Source organism: Apodemus sylvaticus, chromosome 2 (genome assembly GCF_947179515.1).
Source record: "Apodemus sylvaticus chromosome 2, mApoSyl1.1, whole genome shotgun sequence".
Taxonomy (NCBI): Eukaryota; Metazoa; Chordata; class Mammalia; order Rodentia; family Muridae; genus Apodemus; species Apodemus sylvaticus.
In genome coordinates, this window is record NC_067473.1 from 148018050 (window position 1) to 148030550 (window position 12501).

The 12501-nt window shown below is 38.2% G+C and overlaps 1 protein-coding gene across 10 annotated transcripts in view; it reads left to right on the forward strand.

Annotated features, from left to right (window-relative positions):
- Marchf8 (membrane associated ring-CH-type finger 8) overlaps nt 1-12501 on the forward strand; it is an 87341-nt gene that overhangs the window by 17207 nt on the left and 57633 nt on the right. The window contains exon 1 of one of the 10 annotated variants that reach the window (XM_052174643.1): nt 955-1108. The exons of 8 other annotated variants lie outside the window; for them this stretch is intronic. The gene's annotated coding sequence lies outside the window, so the exon portion shown is untranslated. Of the gene's footprint in view, nt 1-954; nt 1109-6685; nt 6787-12501 lie in introns of those variants that run through there. One more of the 10 variants, XM_052174649.1, reaches the window with a different exon arrangement.

A 12501-nucleotide genomic window follows, 5' to 3' on the forward strand; every position in this document is an offset into this window, starting at 1 on the left:
AACCGGTGCTTGTTACTGCTGAGCTATCTTTTTGGCCTTTATTTTTGAAAATGCCCAGTGTTTTATGTCTTTACATGTAGCTTATGTTCTCTGTTTTTCTGGTACACAAATAGTCTTCAGGGAACCCATGCCATTTTATTCTATCTGCTTGTCTCTCTTTAATATTTTTCATTTCTTAATGATGAAAAAATTCTTTAGTGGTCTTTTGGCTATGTTAAATCTATTTCATTAATTTAGTTTTGTTTTAATCATTCTTACTAATTTTTAGAAGTAGTGTTTTCTTGTTTAAAATTATACATATTTGTTTATTCTGTGTGTGTATGTATGTGTACCCTATCACATGTGTGGAGTCAGAGGACAGTTCATGGAATCAGTTCTCTCCTTCCATGTGAGTTGGGGGACTGGAACTCAGATCACTAGGCTTGGCAGCAAGTACCCCATCCCATGGAGCCATCTTATTGGCTTTTATTCTTTTTCAAGCTGCCCATTTTTGGTATATTTGTTGTTGTTTTCTCATTTAGTGCTTTTATTTAAATATTTAATATTCTCTGAGAATTGCATTTTCTGAGAAAAGAGCAAGAATGGCTTATGTAGTTTGTGTTGTCTAATGACCCTACTTCATAGAAATTTCTCTGTGAAAATGGTATTTTTATGTTTTCTTTCAAGCCTTAATCTATAGTGATCTAAATGACTTTAAAGAGAGACTATCTGAATTCTGCCAGAAAATCAAGAGCACTTTTATTATGGGTGGAATCAACCACTTAGCAGAGCTCCAGTCCTCACTTGTGTCCTAATCTCCTCCATGGCTTCCTGTGCGAGGGCTTCAGTAGAAGATGGGGAGATAAGACAGGAGATGAGAAGTAATTAAAAAACAAACAAACAAACAAACCTACCCACCTGGACTTTTTGGCTTAAATCAGAAGGAAAAAGATACTTTCGGGACCAACACTGGGCATTTCATCTTGAAATTCAGCCTTAGAAGAGGATAGGCAGCCCCCGAGTTCACCACTCCGCTGCCAGTTCAGGACCGCAGGCTGGGAAGCATTAAGAGAAGAGGGCTGAGATGCCACAGAGCTCAGGGATGCTGGAGAGCTCAGAGATGCTGGAGGTTGGTTCCCTGTGGCCCCGCTTTCGCTGTAGCAGCAGCTCTGACTTCAGCTACGTGATAAATTCCTCCCTTGTCCAGATCTTTCCTTCCACCTATTAACGGCATGAGATACTTCATGAAGACTTGCAGTCCTATGGTGGAAGGCATGTAGGAGGCTGCTGATTGGCTGGATTTACATAGTATTGGGACAGACTATTGTTGTGCTAGGCAGACCCAAATTCATTCTTGTTGGGGATGGCATTCTTTAGAATGGAAGTATTTTTGTTTGAAATAGATTTTCCTGTATAGTACAGGCTGAACAGGAACTTGGAATCTTCCTGCCTCAGTTTCCCAAATTGTGGGAAATTTATGGGCTTAGCCCACTGTGCCAACAATAATTGTGTTTCAAAAACAATTGATGATGCCAGTTATTGTGGGTTGGCTGTGTAGCTAAAGTGTGGGTACAAAAGCAGAGCAAGGTGGGAGACTATCTAGTTCAGGAGGCACATCCTGGTGATTACCAATAGTGTACCAGTGATGACAGCAGGTTCTGCAGGTTGAGCCCAGTTCTGGAGTGACATTTCTGGTTCTGGGCCCATAGGTTCCTCAGGTAAAAACACTTCTTTGAAGCTCTCTGCATTGAGAGGTTACAGCTTTACTTTTTAAAGATGCATTGGGTTGGAATGTTTATTTTATTGGAACAAGGTGAGAATTACTCTGTGTAACTTCTGTGTTAAATTTTATTGTTTTTATCACATATTTCTTCCCTTTGAACCTTAATGTGTACTTTACATATACTTTATTCCTTTCAAAATGGAAATTTTATTTCATTATAACACTGTAAGTGAAGAACAGTTTATATAGAAAAAGCAGAATTGTGTGGTGATTTGGGTGCAGTGTTGGGAGTCTCCTGCTGCAGTTAGTTGATATCAGGTGCATTTATACATGAGAGTGAGGCAGCTGATGTGGGGGCAGAGGTGATCCCTGTGCCACTGCCAGAATGTAGCCTCTATTGTCAGTACAGACATCCTGTGCTGACAGAGCTACTTCCATAACTATGACAGCCAGGGTGGTAATTATCACCCATGCTGCTGGTAGGCCTGTCCAACAGCTGCTGTTTGCAAAGAACTCCAGGTACATTTCCAGTGCTGAGGGAGCCCATTTCTTTTCATCACATATGATAATGTCATGAAAGGATTGTCACCTGTGGATAAGTTCATAGGCCTGGTAGAAGGAAACTGACAGTAAATATGTTGACACACCAAAAGTGCCTGATCCAAGGCATCTTAGGGTTTCTATTGCTGAAAGAAACACCATGACCAAAAAGCAAGTTGGGGAAGAAAGGTTTATTCAGCTTACACTTCCAGATCATAGTCCATCACTTGAGGAAGTCAGGATAGAACTCAACCGGGGCTGGATGCAAGAGCTGATGTAGAGGCCATGTCAGAATGCTGCTCAACCTAATTACTTATAGAACGCAGGACTACCAGCCCAGGGATGGCACCACCCATCCTGGGCCGGGTCCTTTTCCATTGATTACTAATTGAGAAAATGCCTTACAGCAGGATATTGGCGTTTTTTGTTTTTTGTTTTTTTAGCTATTTTATTGGGTTCTTATACCTCTGTCTCTCTTCCAACCATTATTCCATCCTTATCCCTTTCAACTCCCAACACTAGGTAGGAGAGAAAGAAGGTTAGAGGGGAAAGAGGGCATAGACCTCTTTAGGCTATGTCCTGCAGATTAGGGGCTTTGGGTTCCTTGGGATAAGTCCAGTCTTCCTTGTCAGAATATTCAGCAGTCCTGCAGTCCAGCAATAGTAAATACAACAGCAAATGCAGCAACAGGACAAACCAGCAGCAGCATGGGGAGCAGCAGCTGCCACAGGCCCTCTCAGGGCTCTGCCACTTATACCCTTCTCCAGAGTCCTCAGAATTAAACTATCCCCAGCCGGCAGAGATTAGCCTCTGCTACTGTACAAGGCAAATCATAATCGACTCCTGTGAAGCAGCCTCTTATCCCACACCAGATATTTATAGTATGTGTTACTAGACAAGCATTGCTTGTTCCTGACTATTTACTGTCTGCCTGACGTTGAAAACATATACAAGAGGCTAAATAAAGCTTATTTCTGTAATTAAACTACAAGTTAACAAGACTACAAGTAAGATTTATAGGTGACTAACTACTGTCTTGCATTTCTAATTACCCTTTTGCAATAGTAGCTTTCATAAGACTAGAATGTCAAATTACATTCAAATGAGTTACATATGTGCAATACATTAAGCAAGAATTGAACAAAATAACCTTAAATTTTTATCACTATACAATAATCCATACCAGTGCAAAATGTTTGAGACTAGTAGATTCATCTTTTATACTATCATCTTATATCCACTCCCCCCCTTTTTTTTTACTGCTTTTATCATTCCATCTCCCACTCCTTCCCCCTAACACTAGATAGGAGAGAAAGACAGGAGAGAATGAAGGGTGGATGGGAGAAAGAGAACAAGAGAAAGAAATCCCTGATTCCAACCTCCTTTACTTTGTTTCCTTTCTGACCATGACCAATAACAACTAGTAACCAACCCTCTAAAATAACAACAAACATCTATAACTCACCAAATGACTAGAACCCACCTACCTCACTTCTTGAGAATAGGGGCTTCATGTTCTTAATATTGCTTCTAGTTGTCTGGGAGCAAAGTTATCTTTTGGGGATACTAAGAAAATTGGGATGTTGGCCAGGTTCTGGGAGAGCTAGCTAGATCTTTTGCTGTCCAGTTTCTGTGGGACAGGAAAGCTTAACTGAAGACCTGTCTGAAACAGGTTGGACTATGAGGTTGGACCATTCTGAGGCGGTCAGTGAGGCTGGATCAAATATTCTACTTTGCTTTGGGTTTGGTCCTTTTGCTCTGAAAACACAAACTTTTAAAGGTAATATTATAGGCGTTTTCATATTAACATATGTATGGAATGTGCCATGTGCACAAATCAGCTAAAGATGATTTTTCTGCTCTTATGTTTGAGCAGGTGAAAGGCATCTATCAACTTTCTAAGTCTGTTTGAACTGTGTAACCAAACTGTAATATAAATCTCCATCTATGCCAAATTAAAGGTTGGCATGTAATAATTAGTCATGAGGACAGGGTAGCCAAAAGATTCATTGGCTATGCAGAGACATTCATGCCTCAGGTAGCAGGAGGTCTTCCCTGGTTAAATCTAACCTTTATAAGTTTTGATGGTTACCATATTTTTTTCATTTCCTGTAGAAATGAGAACAAACTGCATCCTTATCACAAAACTATTGTAGGCTTCCATTCTGATGTCAGCACATCCTTATAGTGTATAGGTTGATCTAATTCCAGTTTTTTTTTTCTATAACCCAGTATCTCTTAGCTGCTGCTGTTCCTTCATTAACATTGAGAAAATTTAAAGTTAACAAAGCACTATTTAATGTGTGCCTGGGGTGTTTACTCTTCCTTTTTTTTTTTTTTAAATAAGCATCTCTTTTAAAGTGAGATTAGTTGTCTGCAGACAACTGCTTATCTGTAGGGTTGTGTGGTATACTGGTATACTGTGATGTGCTTCATATTATAATATGTAAAGAATTGGTTCATCTTATTGAACACGTATGCAGGGGTATTATCAATCTTAATTTGTGCAGGTATTCCCATAATTGCCATCATTTCCAGTAAATGTGTAATTACAGAATCAGCTTTTTCAGAATTCAGTGCAGTTGCCCATTGAAGTCCTGAATATGTATCAGTGGTATGGTGTACAACCTTTAGTTTTCCAAATTCTGCAAAAATGTAACACATCCATCTGCCAGATTTTGTTTCTTTTGGTACTCCTAAGGTTACTCCCAGGAGGTAATGGAGTTTGGTTATACAGAGAACAAGTAGGACATCTTATAAGTTCCTTGGTTTGTTACCAAGTGATAGAAAGTTTTTTTTTTTAAACCTTTACTGTTAACATAGTATTTTTCCATGAAATTTTGAGACTTTTAACACATTTCCTATTAATAATCAGTCAGTTTCCTCATTTCTTTGTGCCAATGGATCTGGCAAACCTGTGTGAGATTGAATATGAGTAGTACATAATGGATATTTTCTATATCTGATGGCCTGTTGCAATTGTATAAATAACAAAGTTAACTATGAATTACCAGGAATAAATTCAGTTTCTATTCGCAAAACAACTCTATATATTGAGAGTCAGTAATTATAGTAAGAGAGATATTCAGGAAAATCTAATAATTCCATAAGAATTGCATACAGCACTGATTTTTTATTTGATATATTTTTTTATTTATATTTCAAATGATTTCCCCTTTTCTAGTCCCCCACTCCCCGAAAGCCCCATAAGCCCCCTTCCCTCCCCCTGTTCTCCCACCCACCCCTTCCCACTTCCCTGTTTTTCCCTATACTGCTTCACTGAGTCTTTCCAGAACAAGGGGCCACTCCTCTGTTCTTCTTGTACCTCATTTGATGTGTGGATTATGTTTTGGGTATTCCAGTTTTCTAGGTTAATATCCACTTATTAGTGAGTGCATACCATGATTGATCTTTTGAGACTGGGTTACCTCACTTAGTATGATGTTCTCCAGCTCCATCCATTTGCCTAAGAATTCCATGAATTCATTGTTTCTAATGGCTGAATAGTAAGTACTCCATTGTATATATATACCACATTTTTTGCATCCACTCTTCTGTTGAGGGATACCTGGGTTCTTTCCAGCTTCTGGCTATTATAAATAGGGCTGCTATGAACATAGTGGAGCATACAGCTCTGATTTTTTTAACTGAAGTCTATGGACTTTGGAACCTATTTGCTTTATTTGGCTGATTTATAGCCTGCCACTCCCACCTCATTTGCATCAGTATAGAATGTAGATGCTTCAAGAATTGACAGTCCCTTTACAATACATAGGAGAACCAAATTAGTTCTTTTTATAAGCTGCAAATGCTTGCTTTGGGGATATTTGTTATTAAGTTCTCTCAAATAGTTACTACAAGTTTTTTGCCAATCTTCATTGATTACCCATGACATGATCTTAGCATTAGTAAGAGGCATTACAATTACAGTTTCAGCTGGCTATTCCTGACAACTGACAATCCTATTCAACCCTTTACAACGAATTCAGAAACCTTTTCTATGTATGTCTTAATTTTTTTTTTTTACTTTGTTTATGTGCTAAGAAAACTCGTTCCATAACTAACTTCCCTTTGGATAATGAGACCAGTAGGAGAATGAGTTGAAGGCAAAGTAACCAAAATATAATCAAGGTTATGATCAGTTCCATCCAATTATGCATCTTGCAGTCTGTGGCCTACCAGAGTTAACTCTCTTTCTGCTTCAGCTGTTAATCATCTTGGATTGTTTAAGTTGGAATCTCCTTGTAAAGCCTGAAACATTACTTAACTCATGAGTAGTTAATCCAAATGATGGCTACTGCCAATGAGTATATCTCATTAATTTTTGAAAATTGTTAAGATTTGCAACTGATTTCTTCAGATCTGTACCTTTTGTTATCAGTTTTTTTGTTGACTTATTTTATAACCCAAATAGTTAATAGAATCTCCTCTGTATTTTTTCAGGAGCAATCTGTAACCTCCAGCATGGAAGAATTCTTTGTGTTTCCTTAAACATCTTCTCTAAAGTATCTGCATCAGAATCAGTCAACAAAGTCATCATTCATGTAATAATAAATATTAGAGTGAGGAAATTGTTTATGAATGATTTTTAGCAGTTGTGTACAAAATATTAACATAAAGTTGGACTATTTAATATTCCATATGGATGACTTTTCCAATTCTCTTTTTATTGGACCACTGTTGTTATAAGTAGGTACCTTACAACCCCACCAGCAGTGGAGGAGTGTTCCTCTTTCTCCGCATCCTTGCCAACACCTGCTGTCTCCTGAGTTTTTAACCTTAGCCATTCTGACTGGTGTGAGGTGAAAATTCAGGGTTGTTTTGATTTGCATTTCCCTAATGACTAATGATGTTAAACATTTCTTAAGGTGCTTCTCCGCCATCTGAATTTCTTCAGGTGAAAATTCCTTGTTTAGCTCTGTATCCATTTTTTAATAGGGTTATTTGGTTCCCTGGGGTCTAACTTCTTGAGTTCTTTGTATATATTGGATATTAGCCCTCTTTTCCTAGTTTGTTGGTTGCCGTTTTGTGCTTTTGACCATGTCCTTTGCCTTACAGAAGCTTTGTAATTTTATAAGATCCCATTTTTCAATTCTTGATCTTAGAGCATAAGCTATTGGTGTTCTGTTCAGGATCTTTTCCCCTGTGCCCATGTCCTCAAGGGTCTTCCCCAGTTTCTTTTCTATTAGTTTCAGTGTGTCAGGTTTTATGTGGAGGTCCTTGATCCACTTGGAGTTGAGCTTAGTACAAGGAGATAAGAATGGATCAATTTGCATTCTTCTGCATGCTGACCTCCAATTGAACCAGCACCATTTGTTGTAAAGGCTATCTTTTTTTCCACTGGATGTTTTCCGCTCCTTTGTCGAAGATTAAGTGACCATAGGTGTGTGGGTTCATTTCTGGATCTTCAATCCTATTCCATTGGTCCACTTGCCTGTCACTGTACCAATACCATACAGTTTTTAACACTATTGCTCTGTAGTATTACTTGAGGTCTGGGATACTGATTCCCCCAGCAGTTCTTTTACTGTTGAGAATAGTTTTAGCTATCCTGGGTTTTTTGCTATTCTAGATGAATTTGAGAATTGCTTTTTCTAACTATGAAGAACTGAATTGGGATTTTGATGGGGATTGTGTTGAATCTGTAGATTGCTTTTGGCAATATGGCCATTTTAACTCTATTAATCCTGCCAATCCATGAGTATGGAAGATTTTTCCATTTTCTGAGGTCTTCTTTGATTTCCTTCTTCAGAGACCTGAAGTTCTTCTCATACATACCTTTTATTTGTTTGGTTAGAGTCACACCAAGATACTTTATGTTGTTTGTGGCTATTGTGAAGGGTGTTATTTCCCTAACTTCTTTCTCAGCCTGCCTATCCTCTGAGTATAGGTAGACTTCTGATTTGCTTGAGTTGATTTTATAACCAGCCACTTTGCTGAAGTTGTTTATCAGCTGTAGGAGTTCTCTGGTGGAGTTTTTGGGTCACTTAAGTATACTATCATATCATCTGCAAATAGTGATAGTTTGGCTTCTTCCTTTCCAATTTGTATCCCTTTGACCTTATTATGTTGTCTAATTGCTCTAGCTAGAACTTCAAGTACTATATTGAAAAGATATGGAGAGAGAGGGCAGCCTTGTCTAGTCCCTGATTTTAGTGGGATTCCTTCAAGTTTCTCTCCATTTAGTTTGATGTTGGCTACTGGTTTGCTGTATTTTGCTTTAACTATGTTTAGGTATGGGCCTTGAATTCCTATTCTTTCCAAGATTTTTAGCATGAAAGGATGCTGAATTTTGTCAGATGCTTTTTCAGCATCTAATGAAATGATCATGTGGTTTTTTTTCTTTGAGTTTGTTTATGCAGTGAATTGAATTGATGGATTTCCTTATATGAACTATCCCTGCATCCCTGGGATGAAGCCTACTTGATCATGGTGGATGATCGTTTAGGTGTGTTCTTGGATTTGGTTGGCAAGAATTTTATTTAGTATTTTTGCATTGATATGCATAAGGGAAATTGGCCTGAAGTTCTCTTTCTTTGTTGGATCTTTGTGTGGTTTTGGTATCAGCGTAATTGTGGCTTTGTAGAATGAGTTGGGCAGTGTTCCTTCTGTTTCTATTTTGTGGAATAGTTTGAAGAGTATTGGTGTTAGGTCTTCTTTGAAGGTCTGATAGAATTCTGCACTAAAGCCATCTGGTCCCGTGCTTTTTTTGGTTGGGAGATTTTCAATGACTGCTTCCATTTCTTTAGGGGTTATGGGACTGTTTAGATGATCTATTTGATCCTGATTTAATTTTGGTGTTTGGTATCTGTCTAGGAAATTGTCCATTGTCTCCAGATTCTCCAGTTGTGTTGAGTATAGGCTTTTGTAGTAGGATCTGATGAGTTTTTGAATTTCCTCAGTTTCTGATGTTATATCTCCCTTTTCATTTCTAATTTTGTTAATGTGGATACTGTCTCTGTGCCCTTTGGTTAGTCTGGCTAAGGGTTTATCTATCTTGTTGATTTTCTCAAAGAACCAGCTCCTGGTTTTGTTGATTCTTTGTATGGTTCTCAGATTGTAAGATGGTACAACAACTCTGGAAGTCAGTCTGGTGGTTCCTCAGAAAACTGGGCATAACACTTCCGGAGGACCCGGCTATACTACTCCTGGGCATATACCCAGAGTATTCCCCAGCATGCAATAAGGACACATGCTCCACTATGTTCATAGCAGCCTTATTTTTATTAGCCAGAAGCTGGAAAGAACCCACATGTCCCTCAATGGAGGAATGGATACAGAAAATGTGGTATATTTACACAATGGAATACTACTCAGCAATTAAAAACAATGAATTCATGAAATTTTTAGGCAAATGGTTGGAACTGGAAAGTATCTTCCTAAGTGAGGTAACCCAATCACAAAAGAATACACATGGAATGCAATCACTGATAAGTGGATATTAATTAGCCCAGAAGCTCTAAATACTGAAGACACAATTAGCATATCAAATGATTCCCATGAAGAAGGAAGGAGAGGGCCCTGATCCTGGAAAGACTTGATCCAGCATTGTAGGGGAGTACCAGGACAGAGAAAAGGGGGGGGGTGATTGGAGAATGGGTAGAGAGAAGAGGACTTATGGGACATATGGGGAGGGGGGGGAAATGGGAAAGGGGAAAGCATTTGGAATGTAAACAAAGAATACAGAAAATTTAAAAAAAGGAAGAAAAAAATAAGTAGGTACCTTATTATGCTTATGCAAAGGGATTGTGAAAAGGCAATCTTTTAAATCAATTGTTATTATATTAGGTAACAAAGAAGGTAAAGGGATTCCAGGTTATAACAGATCCATTGGTTGAATTACTCTATTCACTGCTCTTAAATCTGTAAGCATTCTTCATTTTCCTGATTTCTTTTTATAACAAACATGGGGGAAATCCAAGGGGTGGATTTGCCTTGGAAACCCAGTATATTGAGCCTCCAGCTGTTCTTGAACCAAGTGCCTGCAGTTTTTCCTTAGTTAAGGGCCTCTGTTCTATATTCACACAGGCTTGTCTGTCAGCTATTTTAGGGGTAAGGCTGTTGGTATTTCAGCACTGGTTCGTCTTATAAATTTGAAAACTTAATCCCTGTGTTGTCTTATATTTGCACAATAGGCACAGATTGTTCTTGTTTTTGATGACACATATTAATACCTTCCCCAAGAACATCTACCATTTCCCCTCTCCTTTCTTCATAAGTGGTCTCAGGGATTGCAGGAATATTAATCTGAGTACCCCACTGTTATAAAAGATACTTTCCCTATACATTTGTGGGTATGTCAGCCACATATGGTCTCAACTTACCTGTTTGCCCTTCTGGTCCAACACATTTAACCCACTGTACACTTTGTCTTATTTGAAATAACTTAGTAATTTCTGTATACTCTATGCAAACCTTCTGAAGTGGCCATTCTGGATTCCAGGATTTTGGAAAATGATAGTCACATCAGCCCCTGTGTCTACCAAACCTTCTATTTCAGTATCATTCATGTGTAGTTTTAAATTGCGTCTCTGATCATTAACCACTGTTTGCCAGACAACACCTTTTCCAGTGCTCCCAAAGCCCCGTCCTTTCTCCTGCAGCAGCTTTGTCCTTAATGCTGGGAGACTGAGCAGTTCTATCCCCAGCGCTAATTTGCATCTCTTTTTTTACATGTGCCATAATTTTAATTTCTTCCTTGTAATCTCCATCTATAATACCAGGGTGCACAATAAATTCTTGGATTTATCGGAACTGCTGGATCTCTCAGAAGCATTTCCTCAGCTGAGACTCTTTCCTTTCTGATGACTCTAGCTTGTATCAGGTTGACACAAAAAACCAGCCAGTACACAAGGCATATGGACCTATGTAGGGTTTTCTCTCCCTTGGGAGAGTGATTTGATTTCCTCTGGTGAAACACAGACTTGTGTTCTGTATTGGAATATTCCTTTTATGATCATGACTAAAAGAAAAATACATTTACTAGTAGCTCTTGTTTATTATTTTCTGGGTTGTAAAAGATTACGGTTCCTGCCACAGACATCTTTCTAGCATAGCCCAGGGACACACATACTGAAAAAAAAAATCCATGTGAATACTAGATAGCTCTGTAAGCACTGGCCTAATGCTCAGATTTATAAGCAGTGGGCAAATAAGTATCAACATTCCCTAGTCTGCCTTGTTATAATGCCACTGTTTCCTTGTTTCCATAGTTGCATTTTGTGAGAAGCACACAGACTTACTTCTCTTAGAAATAGTATGGCATGAAAATAATGGTAAAACTATTTTATGTGTAAAATAGAAAACACAGTCTTTATAACCATTAGCCTTGAGAATAAAATTCAGATGTTGTAATAGCCTTATGAAGAAAGGCAAACTGTTTCTTTGATGCACATTGCTGTTTTTAAGGAGAAACACTTTTCAAAATATTAGAAGAAAGGCTAAAAGTTTAGAACAGAAAGCAAATCCTATCTATACTGGTGGTGAACATCTGCATCCTGCGAGTGTGGCTTTTATTTCTGTAGAAGTGAGTCTCGAGCTTTGAGAGGCTGCCACAAGCAGTTTTAACAGACCTAAACCTTATGCAGTTCCTTGTTCTCACTGATTATTTCTGTTGCCAGCCTGTCTACAAAAACTCAGAGTTTATCCTTATCTAAGAATACATTTTTTAACTTTAAAACTTGTCTTTACCCAGATTTCAGTGGGATCGCTTCAAGTATGTCTCCATTTAATTTGATATTGGCTGTTGGTTTGCTGTATATTGGTTTATTATGTTTAGGTATGGGCCTTGAATTCCTGATCTCTCCAATACTTTTAACATGAAGGGGTGTTGTATTTTGTTGAAGGCTTTTTCTGCATCTAAGGAGATGATCATGTAATCTTTTTTTTCTTTGAGTTTGTTTATATAGTGGCTGATATTGATGGATTTTTGTATATTGAACCATCCCTGCATCCCTGGGATGAAACCTACTTGATCCTGGCGAATGATGGTTTTGATGTGTTCTTGGATTCGGTTTGCAAGAATTTTATTGAGTATTTTTGCATCGATATTCATAAACAAGATTGGTCTAAAGTTTTCTTTTTTGGTTGTGTTCTTGTGTGGTTTAGGAATCAGAGTGATCGTGGCTTCATAGAATGAGTTAGATAGTGTCCCTTCTCCCGAACAACAGAGAAAAAAAATCTCTTTGTGGAAACTGTAGTGTGTCACAGTGTGTTTGTCCACACATCTTTGCTTGCAAATGTTCATTGCAAAAACTTGT